Raw genomic sequence first — 20,045 nt, 5'->3', positions numbered from 1 at the left:
AAAAGGGTCAAATACACAAAATGATCGACCAGGTCATTACACTAACAATGAAGTCTTGAATAAGACACTACTACTCTGCTTAAAATGTACCGCAATACCAGTCTTAGAACATGCACAAAAATATGCAAAAACGTAGTATGTGTACAACACAGTCGGTACCCAGTAAGTGTCAAGTCTAACATCAGTGGCGAGGCTAGATGCATCGGAATACTTACAGTACAAAAATAATAAAAATAATGGAGTTGGAACAGTAAATATCCTCATGATCAACATGTATCATGATGTAAAACAGTCAAAAACATAAATCATGGTTCTCCAATTCAACACTTAATCATAATGCTGCTCAAATATGAAACGTAAAGCTGGAATGCTTCAATCAACGAAGTCGGGGCTCCCAACTAGAATATATATGGCATGAAACTGTTAACATTTAAATGAAAGCCTCTAAATGAATCAAGAATATGAATGCATTCTCAAACAAGTGCAAGATCTATGGACCCTGATACAAGATCCATTTACCCCGATACAAAATTCATCTACCGACCACACACATAGGGCCCAAAGTAACATGGGTTATTGCCTGACTGTGGAGGGACAATACCAAATCCAAGTGAAAAGAGGGGCATAATAGCAATCCCTCATAATTCAATATCCGATCAACATGTCCAATGTGTCGTAATTGTATCTCAACCACACACTTACCCTTCATGCCAAAATCCTCAGTCCAAATCACGTATCCATTATTAAAAATGTATGCATAAGCTCATGAATTTCAGATAAAAGGTGCACAAGGACTTATTAAAAATCATACGAATATGTGCTCATGAAATCTGTGTGTGACTACGGTCAATTTAAGCAATTCAACTTATCAAGAATAAGCTCCCATGCCTTCAATATTTATCATAAATCTATGAATGTTTTGTAACATGAATAAGGGAGCAAATGTAGTCACATAAGTCAAATAAATTATGAATAAAATGATCACATAGTCAAAGCACGACATAAAATATTTCAATTCTACCCCGATCATGATATGAACTCGGTAAGTGCATATACACTTGCCACCACGTACCTTAAAACCATAGCAGTCAAGTCAAAATCGTGGAGGCTTCCTTCTTAAGAAGGTTAGCCAAGAGACTTACCTCTTCCCGGGCTAGCTTCAATCACAAGCTACGACAAAACCTTGCTCTAGCACTCTTATTATGCAAACCCAAGACAAACATCATCTAAATAAGTCAAACAATGCTATAGGAAGTGATCCCAATCCATAAAGCTTCGACCGTTGAGGAATTCCCAAAAAGTCAACATGAGCCTGCGTGCCTGAAATCTAAAACCAATACCAAAATCTGATGACCCATAACCTGCCGAGTCAAAATATATAATTAGTTCCCAAATCTGGGTCTAAATCGATGGTAAAACCCCAAAATATAATCTCTTAAAGTGTTGGCAAACCCCCCATATGTCTCCCTTGGATCCACCAATCAAATGCCAAAATCGAAGATAGAATCAAGAATAATAATAGCCAAATTCGAGTTAAGAAAACTCACCTAATCCATATGGGTGATAATCACCTAAAACATCGTCCCAATCCGAGCATCGAATCTAAAAATATGATAAGATGATGCAAAACCTCGAATATAATATGCTACCAGGCATTCTCGCTTCTACGGACACCAGCTCGCTTTTGCGACTCCTCTTCTCACTTATGCGGGTTCCATAACACAGGCGATCATTGCATATGCATCCCTAATTGTCGCATTTGGGATACCGGAAGTTCATCTCCTCAAGCGTAGAAGAACAAATCCTCAGTCCAGCCCAATTCTATAGGTGCACACAAATATTTTCACGCGCGACTCCACACCTGTGACCTTTCTTCAACAGAAGCGGCCAACCTCAGGCCTCACCAACTTCAGATCTGTGAACACCAAATACGCAGGTGTGACTTTCCATCTGCGACCAAGTCTTTACTGATGAGGCATAGCAGAACCATCAACTCATGCAACTCGATGTCGACCAGCAACTCAAATACATCACCCAAACCTATCCAAAAGTTAACTAACATCAAAACAAAAAAACACCGATCAAGATCAATCTCTTAAGTTCATAAACTTCCAACTTCAAACCAAGCGTCCGCTTCAACCGTAACCAATCTAGAATGAACCCGAACTTTGCACATAATGAAACAGGCCTAATCCAATTCTCAGAATAACAACCCGACCCCAATAGCAACAAAGTCAACTCCCGATCTAACTTATGAACACTCCAATTCTTTAAATTGCCAAGTTCGGACAAATAGAGCCAAAACCTTCAAGGAAAATTTTAATTCAAATCCGAACATATGCCCAAGTCCAAAATCACCATACAAACCTATTAAAACTATCAAATCCGGACTCTAAGATCATTTATTCAAAAGTAAAACCTTGGTTAACTCTTTCAACTAATGCTTCCAACTTGAGGATCATTTTATCAAATCAATCCCGAACTCTGCGAACATCAAAACCAACCGTATGCACATGTCATAATACATCACATGAAGATGGTCAAAGTCTAAAACTCTCGAACACCGTACCAAGGATCAAAATAATAAATTAGGTCATTACAATTGATCATTAAGAACTATAGAAATACTATAATTTGAACAAACATAGCTTATATTAATTTTGGGTCTATAATAATTTTGTAAAATAAATAATGGGGAAAATAGTGAAATGGGCTTGGGGGTTTTATTTACATGCATTATTGGATAGAAAACATGCTCGTAGTCTTAATTTCTTATATGCTACTTGTTATAACAAATCATTCCTATATGAACCGAAGTTCATATTATATGCTAGGTTTGTTCCTCAATTTCAATGCATACACGCATAGAGACCTTGTCTATAGGATTTAATTTGTGTTGATTACACTTGCCACTTAGACATCCTGTTCATAAAACTCAATAACCTTACTCAATCATATAGAAATAATGTATATAGGAGCAATGTCGCATTCTAAGCATTTGTTTGATTGTCATTGTGAATATAACCGTCGTAAGAAGCATGCCATAGAACTTATATGTGCTAAACTAAGCTATCCATGTCAATTTCATCTCTCAAATCTAGTACTATGATATCAACTTGTCACGACCCAAAATCACACCGAAGATTGTGATGGCACCTAGACCGCTCGCTAGGCAAACTGATAACACAGCTAAACTATCTGAGACAGGGTCTATATGACCACAACTGTCTATACAGCCCAAAACCTCGAAGTCACAACCAACACAAGCATCTAACAAGATTGAGTAGGGTCAACATAATTACACTGTCTATCCGATGGAAATAGATAGACATAATAGAGAACTTGGGAGGGGGACTCGATGTGCTACGAATTGGTCAAGTAGAGAAGATCACCACAAAGTCTCCACAAATTCTCATACTGTATTGAGTGAATCCCATAACACTAGCCTCAGAACTAGCACAAATATGTGCAGAACTATAATATTAGTACAAAACACGATTCTCAGTAAGTACTAAGTCTAGCCTCAAAAAAGTATTTGCGAAGGATCGACATCGACTCTAATGGTACATTAATCAGATGAAAATGTATATAAACTATTACATAAGGCATGGTATAATCAAATGAGTATAAAAGCCCAAACGTAATCCGTACCGAATTTAGATATGCTTTTACAATATCAACAACTCAATCCTTGAATAAGACATGATAGAACAAATGCATTGCATGAGCCAAATAGTAATATATATGCATGGTCAGGATCCCTTTCTCAATAAATCACAGTACAATCTCTGTGCCTGACACATGCCACGTGTCTAACAAGTACCAAAAGAATCACGAGTGCCTATGCTCATAGGACCAAAGGTTACATGGGTAATCACATGACTTTGGTGGGATGGATCCATATCCAAGTGCTGACTATTTCATAATAATGATCAATAACCAATAATCAATATCTACTCAATTGCCCGTAGTGCCAAAATCATCAATTTTCCTAAATAACAACTCTCCACGCATACATATGTGTATGAAACGATATAATAAAAGGGCACCAGACAATAATAAGATTGTGGATAAAAGCTCATACAGCTACAGGATGGCAATGGTTAACCATGTAATTCAATTTATCACAATGACTCACTAGCTATTTAAGTATGAGTAAGTTGAATCTTATATTAAACATATGTCATTTAAGCCAAAGAACCCATCAAATCAATGAGAAAATAAGAAGTTTATGACTACAGATTTATAATAAATCTCAACATAGCTAAAATAATCATTTAGGCCAAACCAACAAGTCATAACCCTAGGCATGCTCCTAAATCATGAATATAAATTATCATGTAGTCATGAAATCAAGTTGAACATGGATACTAGCCTCATATAAAACAACAAAGCATAATTCAAGTCAACAATACTAGGAATGGTCAAACCTAGCTACGCATATACGCTCGTCACCTTGCATATTCGTGGCTCCTAAATCATGAATCAAGTAGCAATTAAGTTACCTATGGGGAGAATTTCCTCTTACAAGGATAGACAACAGACTTAATTCCGCCTGGTAACCTCAAATAAAACAAAAATTGCCGAATCATCCAAATTTACTCCAAATGACTCGAATCTAGTAAAAAATAACTCAATAATATCGAATGGAGCCATAGGAAATAATCTCAAACAATAAAGTTTCAATTTTTAATTAAATCTCCAAGAGTCAAAAAAGTCAACTCATGCCCACACTATCAAAACCTGAGTCAAGGGGTAGATCCCGACTACACATAATCCCACGAGTCCAAATATGTGATTAGATTTTATAACTAATCCCAAATCGACCTTCAAATCTTAAAAATACACCCTCTTAAATTGTAGACAAAAATCCCATATTTTCCCTGAAAAGTCCAAGTTTTAGGTGTAGAAATCCCTGGGATTCAAGATATAGAGCCAAATCCAAGTAAAAATTACTTACCTCCAATGTAATAGTGAATTTCTCTTCAAAATCTCCCCCTCTCGAAGTCTAGGATTCAAAATATAAAAGAATAGATAAAATCATGAAATATAACACTTAAGTGTTCTTCCTCGTGATACCCTTCGCGAACGCGGCACCACCATAGCGATCGCTAAGGCCAAAATCACGCCCAACTGCTGCTCCACTTTGCGAATGCGAAGTCACACCCGCTAACACGACACCCAGCCTGCCAAGCCAACATGAACACGAGCCCTGCTCCACAAATGTGAATGCAATCTTCTGCCCGGTAGCATACCAATGCGAGCCTGGCTTTTGCACGCAAACGAGATGCTCGTGCTCCCATCCCTCTGCGAATGCGACACCAGCCACGAGAACGCGAAAAGAAAAATCTTGTCTGCTAGCTCCCCCTTATTTGTGATTGCTACACAACATCCGCAAGCGCAAAGCACTGCCTAGCACCAGAAAAGCAGCAACTAAAAAGCAAAGAGTAATGGTCAGAAACCACCTAGAATCACACCTGAGCAACTAGGACCCCTCTCAATAATGCCAACAAGTCCCAATACCTTATCCAAACTTGTCCAAATGCTCAAAACTCAATAACTAACATTATCACCAAGAGTCGACGATCAAAATCCATCTCTTAACTTTCAATTTTTGTAATTTCGCCAAACTCGTCCGAATCATGCCTAAATATTTCGGATTTTAACCAAACTTTGCACACAAGTTCAAATGACAAAATGAACCTATAAAATGTCTAAGAACACCAACTGGATCCTGATAACATAATAGTCAACTCCTTGTCAACCCTCTGAACTCTCCAAACCATCAAATTGCTAACTTTTGGCAAAGAGAGATAAAATCTCTTAGGAACCTCCAAATCAAAATCTGAACATAACCACAAGTCAAAAATCACAATACAAACCTATTTGAACTATCAAATCGTCATTTTGAGGTCATATATTCAAAAATCAAACATTGGTCGACTCTTACAACTTTAGCTTCCAACATTGGAAGTAAGTGTTCCAATTGACTACCAAATCATCCCGAAACCAAACCAACCATCCTTGCGAGTCACAAAACAATAAACAAGCATATGATAATTATCAAATAGGGAAATAGGGCTCAAACACACATAACGATCGGCCGGGTCATTACAACAACCAAATAAGATAAAACGCATATATGTAACAATAGCAAATAAGGAAAAGGCAAAGGTGTAACAAGAATAAAGCATAGTAGAAGGCATATATTATGTATGTGAGGAAAGGATGAACGTAATATAATGCATGTTTCTCGTCCTTGCCTACACGGAACCACCATTATTTTCATGATCTCTTATCCTTACTTGCAAGAAAATATCCTTCGTGCCATTATCATATCACTCATCTTCACTAAGCACGGAATCACCATTCGTCCAATAATAATAATGTCAAGAATCACGGAAAAACCCTTCGTCCATAAATCACTCTTCCTTACTAGCATGAAAACACCCTCATGCAATTCACTCTTCCTCACCAAGCATATACATAAAACTGTACCAAGCAAGGTATGAAGCATAAAGAACATAAAAAGAAGAGTGATATAACATAATACTCCACCTGAGATATAATTTTAACTCTTGAACCAATAGGCGAGTCAACATTTCAAGAACCATAATGTTCAAATATCTCAACAAAAATTAAACATGATCTTTAGCATGAATATGGATATACAAATATCACAAGAATAACAGATATAAATAGTTATTCATGATATAAAGTATGTCTTCAAGGAGTATATAAAGAATCTTAAGAATAGTCTATCACGTTCAATTAGGATATCATAACTAAAACACGACCTCTAACATAGATAATTATACTCATATATTCATAAAAGAAAATGAAACATAACCCAAGAAGTTCACAAAGTTCAACAAGGCATATAGAAGCATATAATCAACCCTGAGCATTGATAAATCCAGTACATGTATATACGCATGTCACCTCGTATATGCATCACCCCGCATGAAAAACAATATTATTTATAAGGAAATATCCACTCAAACCAAAGCTAGATAAGACACTTACCTAATTCGGCTAGTCTTCAACCTCAAATCACTACAAAACTTCGTTCTAACCCTCCAATCATGCAAATCCAAGACAAACATAATCAAAGGGACTAAATCAATGTTATAGGAAGCGATCCCAATCCATAAAACTTCGATCGTTGATAAATTCCCAAAAAATCAACAAAAGTAAACCCAGGTCCACGTGTCAGAAATCATAAACCAATACCAAATCCCGATGACCCATAACCTACTGAGTCTATATATATATATATAATTAATTTCTAAAACTTTATCCAAATTAGTACTCAAATCTCCAAAATATGATGTCTTAAGTTATAGACAAAAACCCCAAATTTCATCTCAAAATTTCATATTATGTGTAGAAATCCATGGGGAATCAAGCTATATAACCAAATCTAAGTGAAAATTACTTACGTCCAATATTATAGTGAAATCCCTCTTCAAAATATTCTCCTCTCAATGTCTAGGGCTAACAATATGGATGAATGGGAAAAATCCCGAAAATAAACACTTAATTACACTGCCCTGCGATACTCATTGCGTTCGCGATAGGACACTCGTCATCGTGAAGGCCAAATGCGACCCCCAACTCTAGCTACTCTTCGCGAACGTGATGCCCGCCACATGAACGTGAAGACCAACACTACCTAACCTGTGAGAATCCCTCCATGAATGCGAAGGCAAACATTATCCCTTCGCCAAACCTACAGGAACTCTCCAATTCTTCAAAATTTCAACCTTCGAAAAATAGAGCCAAAATCTTCTTGGAATATCCAAAACCAAAACCGAACTGTAACGACCCAAATCTCAATATGTCGTGATGGCGCCTAGCATAGTACTAGAAAAATCGACAATCATAAAATAACTACACATTATAAATTAGAAGCATGATGAAATAAGTTTACCAGTGAAAAATATCATAAATACCGATATGCACAACTATGACTTAACTACAAAATCTCCGTAAATTCCGGGTGTCACCAAAGTGTCAACACAGTCAAAACTTCCAATACAACTGTCTGGAAAGATAGAACAATGCTGAATAAACTTAAAAGAAGGAGAGTCGAGGTCTGCGGTCAGCATAGCAGCTACCTCAATAGTCTCCAAGCAGGTACTACTCCAAGTCTAGCAACCATCGGGTCCAGATGTACCTAGATATGCACACGAAGTGCAGAGTGTAGTACGAGCACAACCGACCCAATATACTCAATAAATAACAAGACTAACCTTGGGCTAAAAGTAGTAACGAACTCATAAAAGTACAGTCTAAATCCAGATAATAACAGTACAAGTATAACAGGGAAATAACAATAATAACTTAGAGAAGTGTCATAAATAGTTTGTACACAGTATAGAAATGTAGACATGCTTTCAGGTTCAACAGCTTGAGCTCAATACTGATAAAATGTGCCAAGTATAGCTAATATTAGGAATATTACATCTCTATATCTACATGTCAAATATGCATGTCACCTGTTGGAGTATTCAACCTCACTCAGCACGCTCAATCGCTCAGCACTCTTAATCACTCAGCACTGTCAATAACTCAACACTCAACGGTACCTGCGCTCACTGCTGGTATGTCAGACTCCGAAGGGGTGGATCATGCCCAAGCACTAATATAAGCTAACATGGCATGGTGCAGCATGCAACCTGATCCCAAAAATATCACTCACAATTAGGCCCTCTCCCTCAACTCAGTCATCAATATCTCCAGTCTCTCAGGCTCACAAATCTCATGCCAATCAGCCTGAACAAAGATACATGATGTAACAATAAATGATAACAAAGTATGAGATATGATATGCAATTGATGAATGTGACTGAGTACATAATTGCAACTTAAGCAAATAACTCAACAGCAGAAATGACCTCGGTGGGTCCCAACAGTACAAGCACATAGCCTAAACATGGTTTCTAACATGGATCACAACTCAATTACTCTAGCACATGGGGATTACATGTATAACAAAGAGATTTGATAACTATACGATACGACAGAATCAACCAAGTCACAATTACCACGGTGCATGCCCACACGCCCATCACCTAGTATGTGCATCACCTCAATACGAACCACATAACACGTATTTTAGAGATTCACACCGTCAGTACCAAGTTTAGAAGTGTTACTTACCTCTAACCGCGCAAATCACAACTCCAACAAGACCTTGCCTCGTGAATCGGCCTCCGAACGACTCAAATATAGCCACAAACAACTTAATACAATCAATACAAGCTATAGGAATCGATTCCATATGATTCTTTAACCAAAATAAAAAAGTCTACCCCAGTCCCATGACTTGGAATCTGTCAAAATTTACAAAATTCCGAACACCTATTTAACAACGAGTCCAACCATACTAAAATCAACCAATTCCGACCTTCAATCGCCTTTCAAATCCTCAAAACACAGCTTATGAAGTTTTGACAATTTCCCCAATTTCTCCAACCCAAAACTCTAATTAAATGGTAAAAACAATAATAGATTCATGTATATTAACCAAATCCGAGTTAGAATCACTTACCCCAATCAACTGCTGCTCAGATGCCCTTCTTCGCAAATGCAGAAAGTTCCTCGCATTCGTGAAGCACAAAACCTCAACTGCCAAAAGTTCCTCTTATGCGAACGCGAGACCTCCCTCACGATCACGATGACCAATGAACACATGCCTACTCGAATGCGAACTAACTCCCACAAACGTGAACCAACTCCCGCGAACGCGAAGGCTTACAGGCTCGGTGCCCCACCTACCTCATCCTTCTACGCGAGCGCGAGTCCCCACTCATGATCGCAATGCATAAACCCCATATAGCTTCGCGAACGCGTGGACTTATCCGCGAATGCGAATAACAAACTTCACCAGTCACCCAGAAACATTTTGCGAACGTGAGACCTGTCTCGCGAACGCGAATCGGGAAACAAGACACCAAAAGTTCTGCAGTTCAACAAGGCCAAACTCAATCCGAATCTTACCCGAGGTCCTCGGGACCCCATTCAAACACACCAACACATCCTAAAACATCATACTAACTTAGTCGAGGCCTCACATCACATCAAACAATATCAAAAATATGAATCGCACCCCAATTCAAGCCTAGTAAAACTAAGGCATTTTAAACTTCTACAATCAATGTCGAAACCTATCAAACCAACTCTGATTGACCTCAAATTTTGCACACAATTCATAAATGATACAATGCACCTATTCCAACTTCAAGAACAAAAATTTAAGCCTAGAAACCACAAAGTCAACTGTTAGTCAAACATCCAAACTCTCCAAACTTTAACTTTTTCAACGTTTGCCAATTCAAGCCAAAATCACCTACGAACCTCCAAATCAATATCCAGACACACTCCTAAGTCCAAAATCACAATACGAAGCTATCAGAACCATCAAAATTCCATTCCGTAGACATTTATACATAAGTCAACATTTGGTCAACTCTTTCAACTTATGCTTCCAACCTTGGGACTAAGTGTCCCAATTCATTCTGAAATAACCCCGAAACCAAACCAACCAACCCGGCGAGTCACATAACAACAAACAAATATAAAATAAACAATAAATGGAGGAAAAGGGCTAGAATACTCAAAATGATCGGCCGAATCATTACATTCTCCCCCTAATAACTAGATTTATATTTCGATAACACATGATGAATAATATATACCTACAATATTAGCAACAAACTACCGACAGTATAAAATTACTAACAAATCTAGTAAAAACTAATATAGAAGAATATCAAAAAACCCAAGATATAGAATATATAGAATATATATTAGAAAGCTTAAAAGAAATAATTAGACTAACTCCACTACAAAAAGAATATTATGAAAAAGCTTTTACATCTGACTGAATTATAAATAAAATTAAATAGAAATAGAAAGGACCGTAAAAATGGTATCAGAGCTATAGATTAAAAATAAACAAAGAAGAATTTGCCATAGACGAAAGAACATATGAAAATCAAGATGGATTGAAAATAAAAATAATATTTTCAAATTTAGGCAGAAGATATAAAAAAATAGGAGACCAATTATACCTAATGATAGAAAAGGAAACAGCAAGATTAGAAGATAGCTTGACAGCTATGACAAGAATAAGTAAAGAAAATGAAGAAATTGATAAGAAAAAAGAAATTGAAATTATCAAAAATCAAGCAAACAGGGAAATACAACAATTAGAAAAAACTAAAAACACAAAAATTATAGCATTAGAAAAAGAATTAAACATGTTAAAAGCACTATATGAAAACAAACAAAGAGAGAAAAATAAAGAAATAAAATTAACAGATGAGATAAATAAATTTAAACAAATAATAAAACTAGAAGAAATTCCCAGAATTGATGAAATAGATAGAATTGAAGAAATAGATAACAATATAGATGACCAAAAGTCAGAATCAAGTGAAATAAGTGAAACATATACAGAACTTTTAGAAAATATAGAAAAAATAAAAAATGTAGAAATAAATACAGGAGATGTAAAAATAGAAGAAAAACCTAGTACATCAGGTGTAAAAAATCCAAAAGGATTATACCCAAATTATTATACAGCTAACTATGAACAACATGATAGAAATAATACACTATGGGATAGTAGACTAAACAGGAAATGGACACCAAAACCAATATCTGAACAATATAACTTTTTAGATTTAGATTGCGTAGCAGATATAAATAAAACAATCCAACTATGGATAGGATATTTATCTAAACAATTGGTAGATAATAAAATAGGAATGGCAGAAACACCAGGATATATAGAAAGAACACTCATAGGAACAGTAAAATTATGGTTACACAATTTAACAAAGGAGAGTATAGATACCTTAAGAAGTAATAAAAAATTTAATGGTGAAATAGCAACAACAAATATAGAAATATTATACAAATATGAAATAGCCATAAGAAACGAATTTAGTAGTATGACTACAGAAATTGAAGAACAAAATAAGGAAAAACAAACAAATAGAAATCTAATAACAAAATTAGCAATATGTAATATGTGCTATATAGACGAATATACTTGTGCATTTAGAGAATATTATTATAAAGGAACATATAATACAGAAGAAGGCAAAGAAATAAGGAAATTATATTTCACAAAATTACCAGAACCTTTTAATTCTAAAATAATAAAAGATTGGAATGAAGCAGGATTAACAGATACTTTAGGAGCTAGGATAAAATTTCTACAACAATGGTTTGCACAATTATGTGAAAAATATAAAGAAGAAACAAAAATAGAAAAAATATTAATAAAAAACTTAAGATGTTGTAAAAATAAAACAGCACCACAATTTGGATGTACAGATACATATAATAAAAAATGGAAAACAAAGAAATATAATAAATATAGAACAAAATATAAAAGTAAAAAACCAAGAAAAAGATATTATGTAAAAAATTATCAGACTAAAAGATCATTTAGACCAAAAAAGCCATTTTTACTTTCCTTTCTATTTTTTCCGTAAAACATGCTTTTATTAGTATTTCAGTTCCTCCTAAGTGTACATATTTAATTGGGTTTTTTTGCCTTTATATCTTGTATTTCTTTATTTATTATTCTTTTATTTATTATTGGTATTTTGGCTTTTCCTTTTGTATATTTACAGTCAATTATATGTTCTTTTTGGCTAACCATGTAATATTCTTCTTTTTGTCTTTTGAACCAATTTTTTATTGTAGGTACTTCAAATATTTTTTCTACACTGAGGTCTAATTCTTTTTCTTTTATTTGTTCAAATATATTATTATCAAATATAATTTTTTGTTCTGAGGATTCTTCATCTTTATATTCTTCTCGTGTTATTACTTCTATTTCTTTTTCAGTCATTATGTTTCATCATCTTCTTTAGTTATTTCATCTTCTATTTCATCTTCTATATCTGATATTTCATATACACTATCTTCACTATCTAGTTCATAATCTATATATTCCATCTGCATATATTCTTCATCATTAATTATGATTTCGGTTATTTGCTTTTTCTTTAGGTTCCTAGGTGCTTTACAGTCTTTAGCTATATGTCCTAATTTTCCACAGTTATAGCAAGTACATTCTGTTAGTTTCTTTTTTGGTCTAAATGGTCTTTTAGCCTGATAATTTTTTACATAATATCTTTTTCTTGGTTTTTTATTTTTATATTTTGACTTATATTTATTATATTTCTTTATTTTCCATTTTTTATTATATTTATCTGTATCTGTACATCCAAATTGTGGTGCTGTTTTATTTTTACAACATCTTAAATTTTTTATTAATATTCTTTCTATTTTTGTTTCTTCTTTATATTTTTCACATAACTGTACAAACCATTGTTGTAGAAATTTTATCCTAGCTCCTAAAGTATCTGTTACTCCTGCTTTATTCCAATCAATAGCCTTTCTACCTGCACAAGGTTGGGTAAGGTCTGCGCATATACTACCCTCCCCGTACTCCATTTGTAAGAATGCAAAGGGTATGTTGCTGTTGTAGATTTATATGCTAGTATGGTGCATATAAACAAATAGTATATGACTGTATAGTTCTACCATATAAGGCAGCTACATGAAATTTATAATATTAAACCATCATGTGAAGGATGTCTATAATATTTTTTTAGTATAGACGAGATGCTTAGGTAGTCATACAAAAGATGAAATAAATAACAAGTGGAGGTACGTAATCAAACAAGCCATAAAAATCTTAAGAAACTGCTCTGTGCATTAATAAATCGTGGTACCCGCATTTTCCCTCATCACCTTGCATATATGTTACCTCCAAACACGTAGCACATAGCACGTAAGTTCATTTCAAGAAAATTTTGTCAAGTCGAGGTTAGCCAAGATACTTGGCTTATCCGAGGTAGGCTTCAACCCTCCAAGATATATTTTGTTTCCTCTTTTCTCGGCCTCCAAACGCCTAAAATATAGTAAAACATTACTAGACAAGTTCAAATAAAGCTATAGGAGTCAACTCTAAATTAAAATTCTTGTATCTTTATTAAAATTTTAAAAGTCAACAAAAAGTTGACTCTAAGCCTGCATGGTAAAGATCTGAGACCAAAGTCAGATCCCATTGACCCATAACTTCACGATTCTAAATATGTGATTAGTTTTTAAATATGAGTTCAAATCGGTTATAAAAAATCCGAATTATACTTTCTTAACTTTCCAGTCCAAAACTTTTTATCATTTTTTAGATTCCTTGATTTAGAGTCAAAATCAATGATAGATCTGTGTTATAATCATAGATATAGTTTATTGTCATGATCCCAATTTTCCTCCGCAGGATGTCATGATGGAACCTAATCTCTACGACTAGGTAACCCTAATAGATAATAATAACTTGGCAGAAACAATTATCAAAATACTAAAACAAAGCTGAATAACGGATATAGCCTTCTGATACAAAACATAATCTTAACAATACACTCCCCAAAATCGGTGGAACTAAGTCATAAGCTCTATCGAATAAAACTAGAATATTTAATACACCACTGTCTGAAAGAAATACAACAAGAAGTAAAATAGGGAAGGGGACTCCGAGGCCTTCGGACGTCGAGCGGGGCATACGTTGAAGTCTCCAAAAGGCAGCTACAAATGATCTTTAATGACCAGCATGAGCAGACGTACACGGATCTGCACAAAAAATATGCAAACGCGTAGTATGAGTATATCACAATGGTACCTAGTAAGTATCAAGCCTAATCTCAGTAGAGTAGTGATGAGGCCAGGTCAAGATACCTAGTAGGATATAAATAAGCAGTATGGAAATGTATTATGGATATAAAATTAAAAGTGGAGATATAACCGATACGAATCAAGATAGTAACATGAACTAATACCGGAAATTAAACATGGAAACGCATAAAAGAAGCATCTAAAGAGAACTACAATGATCATATATGGAAACAACAAGAAATGTTCCCACCAAAACTCTTTGCAACATAAAATAAACAACAAGAATCACAACGAGGTACCACCTCATGTATAATGAAATCACAACCGAGGTACCACCTCGTATTCACATTTCGCAATTTCAATCACAATCTTTCCTTTTGCCGCCGCATCCTTACATCTGAAATAGGTTTAGAAACTGTTTTTCCAAAATAGCTAAACACACTTTAGTCCACCTTATGATATCACGTGGCTTCACTTCACATAGTTCCCATACAAGCAATACGCACATAAGTCCCACCTTATACCGCCGCATGCATATCAACCCCAAGCCTTATAATGCCGCATGCACGTCAATATCACATTACAATAACAACTCACATCACAAGTGCCCATATATAACAATTTGCAAATAATTCAAAAAATATTAATGTTTCCACAATAATAGCACACGACTCCACAACAACGGATACAAAAATATCAACAACAACAATGAATGTAAAAGGCTCAAAAGGAATATGTTTCAACAATAATAATTTCGCCTCAACGTGATAACGACTTTCACAACTTCAACACCAATAACTCAATAATGAGGTACAATGTATAACCACGATGTTAAATAAGAATAACTCACAATGGAAGAGATAACGTGTAACAATGACTTCAAATAAAAGAAATCAACAATGAAAGAGGTAACATTAACAATAACTTCAAATAATGGTAATCAACAATGAAAGAGGTGACATGAACAATAACTTCAATTAATGATAATCAACAATGAAAGAGATAACATGAACAATAACTTCAATTAATGATAATCAACAATGAAGAGATAGCATGTAACATTAAGAGAGGCAACAAGTTCAACTAAAACGTGAGAGCCATTTATCAATTAGGAGGTAAAACAAGTGTTAACGAAATCATTAAGGCATATAATGATAGACTAACACAAGTAAAAATAGATTGACTAGGAGAATTTAGAACATGATATGGCATTTCAATAAAAGCGTGGAAATAGTCTATGTATCCTAAACCAGTCAAATACCACATATAACCCGTGTACCCACTCGTCACCTTGCGTACACAGATTTCACTTAGCACAATTGAATCAAACAATACCAATCCTAAGGGGTAGTTCCCCCACACGAAGTTAGTTAAGACACCTACCTCAACTAGGCCAAATGAACACTTGGAAATAGCTTTTCCCTTAAAATCCGCCTCCACACGGCCGCAATCTAACTAAAGTCAACTCGGGGCTCGTCCGGTCAAAACCAGGGTCCAATGGTAGATTCCGTCTACCCATGACCCTACAAGTTCATATATATGATTAGTTTCAAAATTCGAGTCCAAATTGATGATAAAATCTAAGATATGTTGATGGAATGTGATTAGAAATAGATTATAATCACTTGCCTGATGTTTGTAGGTGAAAATCCCCTTTCCAAATCGACTCATGTCGAGTCTAGGGTTAAAAAATGCGAGAATGAGTTCAAACATCTCGTCGCCCAGCCCTTTAACCAGCTGTAGATGTCGCACAAGGTTTGCATTTGTGAACCCTCGTAATTGCGAACCAGGGTTCACATTTTCGCTTACCGACTGCCTCATAAAACCTCGCCATTGCGAGAAAAGGCTTCGCAGTTGCGAACTGGCCTTCCTCGCAAAAGCGAACAATTGTTCGCAATTGCGAACCAGACAAAAATCCTATTATCTTCGCAAATGTGAAGAGGAAGTCGCATTTGCAACAATTGCCCCTCTTCTGTTACCTTCGCAAATGCGACCCTGGTGTTCGCATTTGCGACACCAGACACCAGATTTTGCAGATTTCCAGTCCAAATCACTCCGGAACATGTCCAAAACTCATCCGAGTCCTCGGGGTTCCAAACCAATCATCCACACAAGTCTAAAAATTTCATACGAACTCGCTCGCACAATCAAAACATAGAAATAACATCTAAACCTATGAATCGAACACTAAAATGCATGATTTCCAAAGTAATGTTCAAGAATTTCTAAAATTACAACTAAACGTCTGAATCCTATCAAATCAACTCCAAACGACACCAAATTTTGCAGACATGTTCTAAATATCATAACAGACTTATTCCAAGTCCCAAAATAAATTTCTGAGCTCGATAGATAAAAGTCAATTTACGGTTAAACTTTTCATCTTCAAACTGCCAAAGTTTGGCAAACCAATATAAATCAACCTACAGACTTTCAAAATCAAATCCGTCATATGCCCAAGTCCGAAATCACAATACGAAGCTATCAGAGTAATAAAAACACAGTTTCGGGGTCATATTTACAAAAGTCAAAGGTTGGTCAATATTTTATAATTTAAACTTCTCAGTCAAGAGTCAAAGGTCTAAATCTACCCGAAAGCTTCTCGGAACGAAACTAACTGACTCCGCAAGTCATAAAATCATAAATACACATGTGTGAAGCATAAACAGTGGTAACGGGGGGGGAGGGGGGCAATCACACAAAATGACCGATCGGGTCATTACATTCTCTCCCTCTTAAAACAATTGTTCGTCCTCAAAGGTGCATAAGGACATACCTGAAGTGGTGAATAGATAAGGATAACGACTCCACATGCCGTGCTCGGTATCCCAAATCACCTCCTCAACCGAACGACCCCTCCATTGAACCTTCACTGAAGCAATGATCTTTGATCTCAACTTCCAGACTCGCCTGTCCAAGATAGCCACAGGCTCCACAATATAAGTCAAATCCTCGTCCAATTGGAATGTGCTGAAGTCTAGAACATGGGATGGATCACCATAATACTTCTGGAGCATAGAGACATGGAACACCAGATGAACCGCAGATAAACTAGGTGGAAAAGCAAGCTTTTAGGTCACCTCTCCATCATCTCAATGATCTCAAAAGGTCTAATATACCAGGGATCAACTTGCCCTTCTTCCCGAACCTCATCACACCTTTCATTGGTGAAGCCCGGAGCAAGACTCGCTCACCAACCATGAATGCAACATCGCGAACCTTACGACCTGCATAACTCTTCTGTCAAAATTGGTTTGTACAAAGCCGATCCTGGATCATCTTGAACTTCTCCAAGGAATCTCAAACCAAATCTGTGTCGAATAACTTAGCCTTTCCCAGCTCAAACCACCCAATTGGAGAACGACGTTGTCTCCCATATAGGGCCTTATAGGGAGCCATCTGAATACTCGACTGGTAGATGTTGTTGTAGGCATACTACGCAAGTGTTAAGAACTGATCCCAAGCACCCCCAAAATCTATAACACAAGCGTGAAGTATATCCTCCAATATTTGAATAGTGCGCTCGAACTATCCGTCTGTCTGAGGGTGAAATGTTGTACTTAACTCAACCCGTGTGCCTAACTCACGCTTTACAACTCTCCAGAAATGCGATGTGAACTGCGTACCCCTGTCAGAGATGATGGATACCTGTACGCCATGAAGTCGGACAATATCGCGGATATAGATATGAGTCAGTTGTTCTGAAGAATCAGTAGTCACTACTGGAATGAAATGAGATTTGGTAAACCTTTCCATAATCACCCATACCGCGTCAAATATCTTCTGAGTCTGTGGGAGCCTAACAATGAAATCCATGGTGACACGCTCCCATTTCCACTCTGGAATCTCAAGTTGCTGAAGCAAACCACCCGGCTGCTGATGCTCATACTTCACCTGCTGACAATTTAGGCACTGCTTCAATCTTCTTCGGATCTACCTTGATCCCCTCACTCGACACCACATGACCCAAAAACGCCACCGAATCAAGCTAGAATTCACACTTTGAGAACTTTGCATATAGCTTCTTCTCTCTCAAGGTCTGAAGCAAGGTCTGAAGCATGATTCTCAAGTACTGCTGATGATCTTCCCTACTACGGGAGTACACCAAGATGTTGTCAATAAACACAATGATGAATGAATCAAGATAAGGCCGGGATACACTATTCATCAGGTGCATAAATGCTGATAGGGAGTTAGTCAGCCTAATTGACATCACGAGGAAATCGTAGTGACCATACCGAGTCCTAAAGGCACTCTTCAGAATATCCGGATCCTGAATCTTCAGCTGATGATAACCCGACTGCAAATCAATCTTTGAGAATACTCTGGCACCCTATAACTAATCAAAGAAGTCATCAATGAGTGGCAATGGATACATGTTCTGCACTGTAACCTTGTTCAACTACCGATAATCAATACACATGCGCATATAATCATCCTTCTTTTTCACAAACAAAACCGGTGCATCCTACGGCAACACAATAGGCTGAATGAAGCCCATATCAAGCAACTCTTGCAACTGTTCCTTTAACTCTGTTAGCTCTTCTAGGGCCATGTGATATGGTGGAATAGAGATGGGCTGAGTGCCCGAAAATAAGTCAATACCAAAATCAATATCCCTATCGGGCGGCATGCCCGGAAGATCCGTTGGAAATACATTTGGAAAGTCTCTCACTACCAAAACTGACTTAACTATAGGAGTATCAGCATTGATATCCCTCACAAAGTCTAGATAAGCATGACACCCCTTCCCAACCATCTGATGAGCCTTTAGAAATGATACAACACTGCTAGGAATATAATCAAATGTGCTCCTCCTCTCTAACCATGACAAACCTGTCATGGCCAACTTCACAATCTTGGCGTAATAATCTCGAATAACATGATAAGGCAACAACTAATACATGCCTAAGATAACATCTAAATCAATTTTGGTCTCAAAACCATCAATAACAACTAAACAAGACCGATACACATGGTCCACAACATTAGAATCTCCCATAGGCGTGGACACAAAAATAAGATAACTCAAAGAATCATGAGATATATCCAAATACGAAGCAAAGTAAGATGATACATATGAATAAGTGGACCTCGGATCAAATAAGACTGATGCATCTCTATTGCAAATCGGAACCATACCTGTAATGACCAAGTTTGAAACAACTGCCTCCGTCCTACCAGGAAAAGCATAGAATCTGGCCTAGCCTCCCCCTCTAGGGCTACCTCTACCCACCCGTCCCCTACCCCTTGCTGGCTGTGTGGGTGGAGCGGCAACTGGGGTAGCAACCATGGCTTGGTTCGTCTATGTACCTGACTGAATCCGTAGAGCCTGAGTAGCA

This window comes from Nicotiana tomentosiformis, chromosome 12 (genome assembly GCF_000390325.3).
Source record: "Nicotiana tomentosiformis chromosome 12, ASM39032v3, whole genome shotgun sequence".
In the NCBI taxonomy this organism is placed as follows: domain Eukaryota; kingdom Viridiplantae; phylum Streptophyta; class Magnoliopsida; order Solanales; family Solanaceae; genus Nicotiana; species Nicotiana tomentosiformis.
Note: the sequence above shows the minus strand (reverse complement) of the source record.